Consider the following 13,531-nt stretch of genomic DNA (forward strand, 5'->3'; position numbering starts at 1 on the left):
GGGATTGACATTTATAGGAGTATATAGTTAATTTATTTCTGCGGATTATCTTTATTGTTAATGTGACTTCCAGGCTGACACAAAAAGATGTTATTTTGATTTATTCTCTAACAACTTTCTATTTATAGAGAAGCCATTGATGGTTTCTTTATGGTTGGCATCTATCGCATGTCTTATTTCTTTGCAGATGTCTGTTTGTGTGCAGATATTTTACATCTGTTTCTGCGACTTACTGTTGTTAGTCAATTTAGCCTTAAAGTGCAAAATATTCCTTGCCCCCTCTCCTCAATTTGGTTAAATCTATACCCAAAATCTCCACAACACTCCCAAACTTTTGTCCTGTGTAATATGTCTAATTTTTCTCAAGTAAACAGAAAACGATAGTCAAGTAATTTCAATATTCCAGGTTGTAAGTTTGCTTGCTGAGCTGGTATTTAAATGAGCCACAACACAGGTACTACGCAAAGCCAAAGGAAAACACCTGTACAATGCATTCAGGAACAACAGGTACTCGATGAGCGCAGTCAGCTAATTTGTGCACAACAGACCTAAACAAGTAGACACAACATGCCCAGAGTCTCTAGCTACCATGCGATACATTAAAGACATCTGAGATGATGACTAGACTACTCTGGGCCCAAGGCATCGTGGTAGCCCACAAACCTACCACCTCACTGAAACAGCTCCTGATGAATTTAAAGGACCTCTTACCAACAACCAGTGGAATAGACGTCCATATGCAAAATACACTGTAAGGACTGTGGCAAACAGGCAGGAAACTAGCCACCAAAAGACATGACCAACTATTACTAGTATCCATACACATAGACGAAGAGAGACACCAGTTTGACTGGGACAATACAAACATCCTGGGACAGGCTAAACAAAGACATGCACAGGAATTCCTACAGGCCAGGCATTCAAACGGAACTCCATTAACAAACACATGAATTTGGACCTCATTTACCAACCTCTCAGAAAAGGAACTGGAAATGATATCACCAACCACAACAGACTAAGACACATGAATAGCAAGTGGCATAGACCACCAGCGTTTCATTGGAGGCTCTGATGATGTTACCTAGCACAGTGATGAAACATCTGAGAACAAGTCTACCAGCTCAGTGAGCAAACTTACAACCTGAACTACAAATCTTCTCCAAATTTTCAATATTCCAATTTACTTGCGCGTGCTATTCTTATCTGAAGTTTCCACTGTCTGGAAGGATTAAAGATCACATCACTGTTCAAATTATACAGCTGCCCTTGAGATGTGTGATATCTTTGCTTGTATTTTTCTTAATTTTTAATTGTTAAATCTGATTGCTGCTAGAAATGAAGATACACTATGTTGATAGTGTCTTCATGGAGAAGCAGTGACATGTTAGTGTCCTGGACTAATATTCTTGGGGCATGAATTTGAATCCTATCATGGTTGTTGGTGATATCTGAATTGAATAAAATCTGAATTTAAAGTCTCTAATGGCTGTTTGAGTATTGTGAAAACTCATCTGGTTCACTATTGTCCTTTTTTGGGAAAGGAAATCTGACAAACCGGTTAAGCATGCACATGACTGTGCACCCACAGATACTTGATTGATTTTTGACTCCCTTTGAAATGGCCCGATAGAGATAGTGGCATGGTAGTAATGTTACTAAACTAGTATTTGTGAACTTGAAGTTGAAGTTCTAGGGACATGGATTTGAATCTCTGTGACAGATTTATAAAAACTGGCCTCATAGCAATCCTATAATCACTGTCAATTATTGTAAAGACCCATTTGGTTCACTTTTAAGGAAGGAAGTCTGTCATCTTTACCTAGTCTGGCCTGTATGTGAAACCAGACCCACAGCAATGTGGTTGACTTAACTAGCCTCTTGGGTGATTAGGGATAGGTAATAAGTCCTGGCCTAGTCAGCAATACCCACAGTCCATGAATGTATTCTTATAAAAAAAACTTAAGGACATCCCATGTAAGAATAAGAAAAACATTTGTTGTCAGAAAATTCTTCAAAGTCTCAACTGATAATAGTCTACTTGTGACGCAAGTTTCGAAGAATTATGTACCTGAACCCCTAGGTCTACCTGTTCGGCAGTACTTCTCAGGACCCTACCATTAACTGTATAAGTCCTGCTGTGGTTTGTCTTAACAAAATGTAATATCTCTCGTTCATTCAATTTAAACTCTTATCTACCACTCGTCAACCCATTGAGCTGGGTTGAGCACCAAGATCTCTTTGTAATTTTAAATAACCTTCATGAATTCTTCAAATTGATCATTACCAGTTTGCTTTTATTCCTCACTTGCATTCTTTGGTTAACATAAAAATTTGTTTTGGAAAGAGATATAGAAACTTTTCCAGTTTTGTATCACCCCTATAGCTAGTACCTGCTACTCTCCCTTTTGAGACAATGTGCAGCAATGTGATACTAACTGTTATAAGCTGTTTGACTGACTAATCAAGGTTTATGGAAGTTTAGGGCTTTTCATAACTTAGTTGGGATTTAATTCCTGTGAAAATCTTAAATGCATTTTATTAAAAAAAGCTCAATCTTATTTTCAGTGTAGGTTAGTTGATAGGATTCAAAATGCTGTACTCTACCTTGTTACTACAAGAATTATACTGTTGTAAAGTTTACTGGGATTGTGCACAAATGCCAAAATATCGAAACTTTGAATCTCCACTGCATACAAGAGTTAAAAAAAATCACAGTATGACAGGTTTTTTTAATCACCTAAATGAGCATCATCTGTTTTGGATTGAATCCAGAATATCACTGGGGATCCTGACTTTAAATCACTTACACTTTTTAAGGACTCCTGGAGGTCAGTACATTTCAATATAAAGTGAAAACATTATATTTTAACAAAAAATAAAGAAAACTTGGAGATTTGATTATTTGACAGGGGTAAGTGCCATGAGCTAATTAGCATTTGTGATTCAAATCTATTAATTCGCAGGATAAATATTGTATGCAACATATTTGCTGTTTATGCAATGGGTTAAGAATAAGCTCTTATAGTTCCTGTTATGGTGCAGGGGTAGTATACCTATCAGACCCGGGTTCAAGTCCTGTGAACTTCAGAGGTATGTAATAACTTCTCTGAACGGATTGATTAAAAGGAAAAAAAGCATAAGCTCTTAAAATACTAATGGCAGAATAATTAGAAAATTATAACGGTGGAAAAGCTGATAGATCTTGAAGGAACTGTGCCACAGCAGGAAGAGGAGTGGGGATTGATTTTTTTAAAAAAACAAGCTGTAAGTGAAAGAATACTGATCTCGGCAATGTCATTTCAGGGAGATGCAGAAACTAAGACCCTTTGGTGAGAAAGTAAAGAATTAGAGCAAAGTCTAATGTTTCCTCTGAAAGAATAATCTGATTTTGCAAATATGTAGTAGATAACTAGAGATTCTTTCCTCAAATCACAAATGTTCCAAAAGATTTCTGGGTATGAGATGGAGGTATCTACTATTAATAAATATGACCATAAGATTTTTTTCCATTTATTCATGAGATATGGTCAGCACTAGCCAGAGCAATTTTTATTATGCTTGAGAAAATTGTGGTGAGCAGCTTCCTTGAATCACTGCAGTTCTTGTGGTATGGTGACACATACAGTGCTATTAGGAAGAGAGTGCAAGTGAAGCAACTATGTGACGTAGTTTCAAGTTGGGACAGTGTGTGGATTGGAGGGGAAATTTTGGGCAGTGGTATTCCCCTGCATCTACTGCCTGCCTTCTAGGTGATACAGGTCACAAGTTGGGAGTGTAATATTGAAGGAACCATGTTGTGTATATTGTTGACAGTACAGAGTGCCATGGAGCATTGACCACCAATCAAGCAGGTTGCTTTGACTTGGAAAGTATCAACCCCCTTGATTGTTGGGGCTGCATTCATCCAGGCAAGTGGAGAGTATTCCATCTCACTCCTGACTTGTGCTTTGTAGATGGTAACTACGTATTGATAGATCTTTGATTATGTTGGCTGCCTTTCTGAGGCAGTGATAAGTATAGACTGAGTCAATGGGATGGAAGGTTAGCTTGCATAATGGTCTGGGCTATATTCACAACCCTGTAGTTTGGTATGATTCTGGGCAGAGCAGTTGCCATATAAAGCTGTGATGCATTCAGATAGAATGCTTTCTGTGGTACCATATGTAAAAGTTGGTATGGGTCTTCAAGGACCTGCTGAATTTCCTTCGCATCCTGGGGAAGTAGTGTCATTGTGCTTTCTTGTCCACCCAAGTTGATGCAATGGTCCAGGATGTGATTGTCACTCTTAGGATCTTGATGCTTTTGACCATCTCCACTTCCATTCCATTGGTGTCGATATGGGCTCATCCTTATCAGTGACCAGCTCTTTCATTTTGCTGACATCAGGGGAAAGATTGTTATCTTTATACCATGCCACCAAGCACTCTACCTCTTTCCTGTATTCCGTCTCGTAAGCATTTGAGATCCAGCCTGCAATGGTGGCGTTGTCAGCAAACTTGGTGGAGCTAGGATGATATTTGGCCTCGGTCATGAGTGCGCAGGAAGTCTCGTAAGGGCTGAGTATCACAACGTTGCAGGGTATTGTTATTGAGGATTGTCTTGGACGGCGTGCTATTGCCTGTTCTCTCTCATCCATCGACTGCAGGAAGTTGAGAATCCAGTTGCAAAGGGCAGAGCGGAAATTTAGGTCTGTGTTTGGAGATTTAGTTTTGGTTGGATTTATAATGCTGAAGATGGAACAATAGTCAGAGGAGGAACCTGACATTGGTGTTCTTGTCCATATATTCCAGGAATGTGTAGGGCTGGTAGATGGCATTTGTGGTGGACTTGTTGTGATGGTAAGATTGTCAGATCAGCTTTGGTGACATTGAATGGTGGTACAGACTCGATGGACTGAAAGGCCTGATGCTTTTGCACTTTATGATCTTAACATGCCATTTCAGTGTGACTAGGCTTTTATTATTTATGGATGCGGGCTATGTTTTCAAACTTTGAGGCAGCCGTGAATTCGTACTGGTAGATACTTTTTCATGCAGAGGGTGATGCGTGAATAGAATGAGTTGCCAGAGGGAGTGGTGGAGGCTGGTACATTTGCAACATTTAAAAGGCACCTAGATGGATATATGAAGAGGGAGGGTTTGGAGAGATATGGGCTGGGTGCTGACAAGTGGGACTAGATTAGGTTGGGATATCTGATCGGCATGGACAAGTTGGACTGAAGGGTCTGTTTCCATGCTGTATATCTCTGTGACTCTGATTCTACATGAATTTGCACAATCCTCTGCAATTGTCTTGCAGCTGTATGTGTATTGAAAACATAACTATGTATTTGATGGATTGAACAGTAGTTCTTACCTTTCATCACAAACACAAGGTTATAAACTTTTATATTTAGTTTTTTAGAATTTTTCAGAATGGAGGAAAATAGGTGTTGGATCCATCTGTGAAAGGTTTTCTTAAAAAAAAGTCAGTGTGTCTTCCTGGAACAGTAACTAAATATAGAATTTGTTAGAGTAGGTGATACAGATCCCTGTATTGTTAATAGCTGATTATATTGTTGGTTTCATAACAGATATGGTAAATACTGAAGTGGTTAGCTTTGCTTCTGTTCAAGAGAATCTAGGAAGAACATGCCTTTTTAAAAACAAAAAAAAAGTTCACCCAGGAAGGATTGGAGTTGAATGCAGAAGCAAGTCTTGTTTGAAATTTTCCAGGCAGTTCAGGGAACCTGCCTTCTCAGCAGAAGGGTTTCGATCATGAAACTACAAGCGAAGAGTTTTAGTTCAAAATTTGCAGTTTATTAGAACAGATGTTTTAGACTGTCAGACTTGTGAAGAAGTTAATGTTGGCAGATTTGGAAAAGACTTGATGAATTGTGTCCACTCACTGTACAAGGTGAATAAACTAAGAATTCAGTCAAGTAGAACACTAAAGAATTAAGAGGGGCATGATTTCTCTGGACTTAGTGTTTGTAACAGTGTCAGGAAATTGATAGAAACTTTATTTGCTGTGTTTTGGATTTTGCTGTTTCCTATGTATATAGCTTGTTTTTCGTTCAGTTCCATTGTGAAGGAAAAGTCTGCTTGTGTGGATATGTCTGAGACTGTCATATTAACTAATTTGTCCATTTGTATTTCATTCTGGAATTTGACTTGTCGTGCAGTATCTTCAACTGGGGTCATTAGAATTTGAAGAGATCTGTTGAGTAGATTTATTAATCAAGGATAGATAATACTATGTAATATTCAGTATGAAAGTGCTGCATGTAAAGTGATTTTGAGAAAGTGAATATTTCCTGATAAACAGATGAGTAACATTCTCATTTTGGGATTGGTCTTTCTTTTGGCGTGATATTGGACAATGACATTTGTAAATTAATGTAGTTAGTCTGCTTTACCATAGGAGAATGTGCTGTTGGGAAGATGACCCTAAATGTGCTTTCAGAGAGTGAGCATTGGACCACTCCATCAACTTAGTTTGCCATTTTTTTTCTATACAACATTAAAAATGGATCCTAAACCCAGTTTTCAAAACAAAAAGAGATACTCTACCAGCATTGCAAGATGAGGAATAATTCTCCTTTTTTGCATACCATCTCAAATGTTGTGTTGGCGTTGAAAGATTTGGTAGCGTGAATATTTCTGAAAAACCAGTGCCCAGTCTAGTTTTCCAAATGGTAATTTTCTTGCTAAATGTTTCAATTGTTTGCTCATACTTGACCACAAAGCTACAGGTGATTTCTTGCATCGCCCACCTATAAGGACTGCTCTGCTTAATTGACCACTTCCACGTTATTTTGCTCTGAAGAGTCATATACTATACTCAACATTTACACTTCCTTCCTCTATAGTCGCTGCCAGTTGTGTGTTTCTCCAGCGTTCTGGGTTTTTCATATTTCTGGCATCTGTGGCAACTTTATATTTCTTTGTCTCAAAGATTATCAAGCTGTCACATTGATGTTAGCCGTTATTATGATTAAGATATAATTCATTAGCTGTAAACTGCTTTGAGATGACTTGTGGTTATTAAAGGTGAGATATAGATATAGATTATAGATATCTCTCTCTCTATCTCTATCTCTATCTCTATCTCTCTCTCTATCTCTCTCTCTATATCTCTCTCTCTCTCTCTCTCTCTCTCTCTCTCTCTCTATATCTCTCTCTCTCTCTCTCTCTATATCTCTCTCTCTCTCTCTCTCTCTCTATATCTCTCTCTCTCTCTCTCTCTCTCTCTCTATATCTCTCTCTCTCTCTCTCTCTATATCTCTCTCTCTCTATATCTCTCTCTCTCTATATCTCTCTCTCTCTCTCTCTCTATATCTCTCTCTCTATATCTCTCTCTCTATATCTCTCTCTCTATATCTCTCTCTCTCTCTCTCTCTATCTCCCTCCCTCTCTCTCTCTCTCTCTCTCTCTCTCTCTCTATCTATATATCTCTCTCTCTCTCTCTCTCTCTCTCTCTCTCTCTATCTCTTCCATTATTTGTGATTTCTTCTGCAAGCCTATCCGATCTTATTAAGGTTTATGAATCGATGCTTGTGTGTGGTACCACAGGGCTGTTCATGGTTTCTGTACTGTAGCATGAGTTAATGCACTGTAAAGGGGAAGGAAATCTGAGAGACTTAACATTTCATGTCAGCTTGTTTCTATAGTTGTCATCATTGTACTTTGGTATTGGCTCATTGGGGGTGATTTTATTTGGGCAAATATGTTGTATTTTTCAAGGAAATCTAAAAATGCTATTATCAATAACCCCACATGTTAAAAATCAACTGTTTTTGCTCAGCACAAAAGAGCATTTTTTTGGCATTCCATGTCCTGTTAAGTCACAAAAACAAATCTGGAATTGGTTAGTAGCTGCGCTTGTTAACCTCATTGTGCTGAAGGTTTTAAAAATAGGCACCCTATCAATCTGTTTTTAAAATCAACTCCTAAGGGAGCATAGTTATAATGTTTTCAGATATTAAATCCAACCCAATTTTGAGGACAACAAAGCAGAAGTTGCTGGAGAACTTCAGTAGCTCTAGCAATTTCTGTGAAGAGAAATCTGAGTTAGCTTTCTGAGTCCAGTGACCCTTCAGAACTGAAGGTACTGTAGAAGTATTAACTCTGATTTCTCTCCACAGATGCTGCCAGACCTGCTGAGGCTTTCCAGCATCCGCAGTTCTTACACATTCTTGTTTTTGTCCAGGTTTGGCTTATAGATTTCTTTTTCTTCTCGTGTTGTTAGAATTGCTTGTGAAGAGCATCTGGGCAGTCTAACCCAGTTCCAGGTGTTGTGGATCATTGGTCTGCCTCTTGGAGACACCTCAGAACTGAATCAATATTTCATTGGTCATTGATCCTTTATTAATGCATCACCTAGTCTTAACTTTTTAAAAAAAAATGATTTTCTGTATCCGTGTTCCACTTTTTCTTGGTCCCTTGAAGAGTTTGAATTGTAAAAAAGCCAAACAGCAAATATGTGTCAGTAGTTTTATCAAGCAAATGATATTAAACCCATGCTTTGCTCATTCTTGGCTTGTGTGTATACTGTGATGAGATGTTAAGCTGGCATTTACTGCTAAGGATGCCAGTGCCTGAATGTTAACTCAGTGTGAACTCTAAATCCAACCTGGGCATTTGAGAGCTGAGGGATTAAAAGCTTTTTGAAGATGTGTCATGCTGTACTCAAAGCATGAATTTGTTTCTCTTTCCACAAATGCTGCCAGATCTGAGTTTTCTAGCATTCTGTTATATAGATGAAAAGGACAATTTCAATTATTATAAATTATTTTTGAAATTCTAAAATAAGTTATTTTAAACTTTGATCTGAATATAATTATAGAGAATGAGCTTGGATAGTATGACCCCTTGTGTTGCTTTTTTAAAAATGGAGGAACTTTGATTACCAGCATTCAGTTAACTGAACGAAATACTCCCCAGCTGTGTCCTTTGGATAATTGAGGTTCCTCTGTACCTAGTCTTGTGTAATTGCGAGACAGTTGCATTTTTGTGAATTAAAAGCCGTGTCCCATGACAGGAAACAGAAGTTTGTTACTTAGTCAAAATAAGCTATTACATTCAGGGACTGAAGTTATGAAGTTAGTCTTTGGATGTCTGCTCATTTAGAAATACCCTCATTACTGCCCTTTTGGCTTTTTACCCTTTTGATAGTGCATTCCTCTTGTTTCCTGTTTGATGCTCATGCCTCACCAATTTCCTTTTTTTTTTCCCCCTTTTCTGTGCTTTTCCTTGGTTGCAACTTATTTACGTCCTCAAACTTGAAGGCTTCAGGCAAAGACAATGGCTATGTGATTGACTTGGCCAAATTCCATTAACATCTTAAAGGCTTTTTAAACATCTTTATACTACCTCATTGATGTGGCGATTTTTAAGGATAATCACAGTCTGATGCAACTTGTTCTTTTGCAGTTTCCTTCTGCCTTTCCCATATTCTCACCAAAATCCATGAGCTAGGTACTAATGTATCTTGCCTTGAAATTATCCACCTTCTGCTCTTATTTATTCCAGCTATAATTCAACATCACTGTAGATCCTCCTCCTCCTTTGCCTGCAACCTTCTCCAGACTTCTCTTACATGCTCAGCATCCATCAAAAGCTAATCAGTTCATTGACCTAATGTTTACGAACATTGTGATGGGTCACTTTAGTACTGATGCTGCTTTCCTCACTGTCCCCCATTGTCTATTATCGTACTTCTCAAATTACTCCTTGTATATTCATTCTTTCCAAGTGGGTAAACAAACTGGAAAATGTTCCTGTTCAAGCTATCTGCAGCAATGATAAATCTGCCCTTGTATGTCTCAATAGATTTTTGGTCTCTGATCTGGTTTTATAAAGAAATGCACTGAGCATAGGCCCAACACTTAAATTGAGCAGGTAGTAGGGAAAACAAATGAACTGTGGGCCTTCTCTTCAAAGAGAATGGCATATAAAATTAGGGAGGTCCTGCTGAAACTATCCAAAGCACTAGGAAGACCACACTTAATATATTGTGAGCAGTTTCAAATCACATAACGCCAGGTTATAGAACAACAGGTTTAATTGGAAGCACACTAGCTTTTGGAGCTACGCTCCTTCAGGTGATGAAGGAGCGTCGCTCTGAAAGCTAGTGTGCTTCCAATTAAACCTGTTCGACTATAACCTGGTGTTGTGTGATTTTTAACTTTGTACTCCCCAGTCCAACACCGGCATCTCCAAATCGTGAACAGTTTCGGTCTCCTTGTATGAGTAAAGATATATTGGCAACAGAGGCAGACCACAAAGGGTTCGTTAGATTGATCCTGGGTATGGAAGTGTTTTCTTATGTGGAGAAATTGAGCAGATTGGGCTTTACTGTGTTTAGAATGTGAAAAGGTCTTATTGCAACATACAAGAACCTTGGGAGCCTTGACAGGATAGATATAAAATGGTTGTTTTCCCTTGTGGGCAACTCTAGGACCAGATCTGAGTAGGGAATTGCCTTGTAAGGCCAATGAGGGATATTATTCTGAATTTGTGGAATTCTTTACCAAAGATGTGTTGAGGTTGGTTTGTTAAATGTGTTCAAGGTTGAGATATTTTAATCAGTAAAGGAATTAAGGTATATGGGTAAAAGGCAAGAAAGTGGGGTTCAGGATTATCATATCAGTCATGACCTCATTGAATGGTAGGATTGGCCAATGGTCCACTGCTGTTCCTTCACCTTATGGTCTGTCTTGAGGTTGCCACATGTTTTCTTAACAAAAGTTGATGCTTGACCCTCTTCGGATTTACGGAACTGTGGCCATTACATGGCTGTTAATAAAGAAATCAACAAGTCATTTCCATTTGGTCCCACGTTGTTCAGCAATCCAGGATAAATTCCATCAAGTCCTTGATATCTTCCTTGCTGCGGTGGAAACGAGGTCTGTGTTGACTCTGGTGAGAAGTAAGCAGCAATGTGGGGGAGATCAAGTGGTCATGGAGAGTTCCTTCAAAACTTGACCACCTTTAGCTGAAGTAACCTTGGAGATAATCAGTCTAGAATGTGATCAGGGGTTTGAGCAGTAGTCAGGTTTCTTCTTCCTCATCAAAGGATTCATTGGAATATGACTAATCTATTTGTCAAGGGCTGGAGTAAAGGTTGAGCGAGAGTATTCTCAAGTGTGGAAGCAAGGGCTTTGAGTCCTGCCTGAAAGATGACACAAATAAGGGTGGCACAGTGGCTCAGTGGTTAGCACCGCTGCGCCTCAACACCAGGGACCCGAGAACTTTGTGGGAAGCTAGAGAAGTGATTGCTGGGCCTCTTGCTGAGATATTTGTATCATCAATAGTCACAAGTAAGGTGCCAGAAGACTGGAGGTTGGCAAACCAAGGACCTGGGTTTGATTTCCGCCTCGGGCACCTGTCTGTGTGGAGTTTGCATGCTTTCCCTGTGTATGCGTGGGTTTTCTCTAGGTGCTCTGGTTTTCTCCCACAGTCCAAAGATGTGCAGGTTAGAAGAATTGGCCATGCAAAATTGCTCTGTTCAGGGATGCGTAGGTTAGGTGCATTAGTCAGGGGAAATGGGCTAGGGGAATGGATCTGGGTTCGAGACTCTCTTTGGAGGGTCTGTAAGTGCTTCATAGAGTCATCGAGATGTACAATATGGAAACAGACCCTTTGGTCCAACCTGTCCATGCTGACCAGATATCCCAACTCAATCCATTGACCCATCTGGTCCAGATCCTGTTGTAATCTGAGGTAACCTGATCAGGTCCTGAGGATTTATCCACCATTAACCATTTCCAGACATCCAGCACTTCCTCCTCTGTAATCTGGACATGTTGCAAGTTGTCACCATCTATTTCCCTACAGTCTATATCTTCCATATCCTTTTCCACAGTAAATACTGATGCAAAATATTCTTTTAGTATCTCCCCCATTTTCTGTGGCTTCACACAAAGGCCGCCTTGCTGATCTTTTGCGGGGCCCTATTCTCTCCCTAGTTACCCTTTTGTCCTTAATATATGGGTTAAAAACCCTTTGGATTCTCCTTAATCCTATTTGCCAAAGCTATCTCATGTCCCCGTTTTGCCCTCCTGATTTCCCTCAAGTATACTCCTACTTTCTTTATACTCTTCTAAGGATTCACTCAATCTATCCTGTCTCTACCTTCTGTGCTCCCTTCTTTTTCTTAACCAAACCCTCAATTTCTTTAGTCATCCAGCATTCCCTATACCACCAGCCTTCCCTTTCACCCTGACAGGAATATACTTTCTCTGGATTCTTATCTCAAAAAGGTGATCATCCCTTTCTTATTTCTCAGTTCCACCCAAATAACTTCCCTGGATGTATTTCTGGGAATATCTTCCCTCAGCACAGCTGTAATGCTATCCCTTATCAAAAATGCCACTCCCCCCTCCTCTCGCCTCCCTTTCTATCCTTCATGTAGCATTTGTATCTTGGAACGTTAAGCTGCCAGTCCTGCGCATCCCTGAGCCATGTTTCTGTAATTGCTATGATATCCCAGTCCCATGTTCCTAACCATGACCTGCCTTCCCTCTTAGGCCCCTTGCATTGAAATAAATGCAGTTTAATTTATTCGTCCTACCTTGTCCCTGCCTACCCTGACTGTTTGTTTGACTCACTTCTGTTCTCAGCTGTACCTGTCTCAAATCGATCTCTTTCCTCACTATCTCCCTGGGTCCCACCCCCACCTTCCTAGTTTAAATCCTCCCAAGCAGTTCTAGCAAATTTCCCTGCCAGTATATTAGTCCCCTTCCAATTTAGGTGCAATCCTTTCTTCTTGTACAGGTCACCTCTACCCCAAAAGAGATTCCAATGATCCAAAAATGTGAATCCTTCTCCCATGCACCAGCTCCTCAGCCATGCATTCATCTGCTCTGTTCTCCTATTCCTGCCCTCACTAGCTTGTAGCACTGGGAGTAATCCAGATATTACTACCCTTGAGGACCTCCTTTTTAAATTTCTGCCTAACACTGTCATCTCCCTTCAGAATCTCAACCTTTTCCTTTCCAATGTCTTTGGTTCCAATGTGGACAATGACCTCCTGCTGGCCCTTCTCCCGCGTGAGAACATTCTACACCCTCTCTGAGACCACCTTGATCAGGCACCAGGGAAACAACACGCCATTCTGCTTTTTCTCTGGCCACAAACGTCTGTCTGCACCTCTGACTACAGCATCCCCTAAGACAATCGATCTCTTAGAAGCCGATGTACCCCTCGTTGCATTAGAGCCGGTCTCAATACCAGAAACTTGGCTGTTTGTGCTACGTTTCCCTGAGAATCCATCACCCCCTACATTTTCCAAAACAGCATACCTGTTTGAAATGGCTATATCCACAAAAGACTCCTGCACTAGCTGCCTCCCTTTCTTAACCTTCCTGGAGTTAACCCATCTATATGACTGTATCTGAGACTTTTCTCCCCTTCCTATAACTGCCATCCATCACATACTGTTGCTCTTGCAAATTCCTCATTGCTTCTGTATGTCTCTCCGACCGATCCACTCGATCTGATAAGATTTGCATCCAACAGCATTTATGGCAGATATAATCTGCAGTAAA

At 39.8% G+C, this 13,531-nt stretch overlaps 1 protein-coding gene across 2 annotated transcripts in view; it reads left to right on the forward strand.

Annotated features, from left to right (window-relative positions):
• The window catches only part of rnf13 (ring finger protein 13), a 257,872-nt gene that overhangs the window by 16,876 nt on the left and 227,465 nt on the right, over positions 1-13,531 (forward strand). The window contains exon 2 of one of the 2 annotated variants that reach the window (XM_060834542.1): positions 8,126-8,190. The exons of the other annotated variant lie outside the window; for it this stretch is intronic. The gene's annotated coding sequence lies outside the window, so the exon portion shown is untranslated. The remainder of the gene's footprint in view (positions 1-8,125; positions 8,191-13,531) is intronic. 2 annotated transcript variants of the gene reach the window in all.

The sequence above is a fragment of the Hemiscyllium ocellatum genome, chromosome 13, assembly GCF_020745735.1.
Source record: "Hemiscyllium ocellatum isolate sHemOce1 chromosome 13, sHemOce1.pat.X.cur, whole genome shotgun sequence".
Taxonomy (NCBI): domain Eukaryota; kingdom Metazoa; phylum Chordata; class Chondrichthyes; order Orectolobiformes; family Hemiscylliidae; genus Hemiscyllium; species Hemiscyllium ocellatum.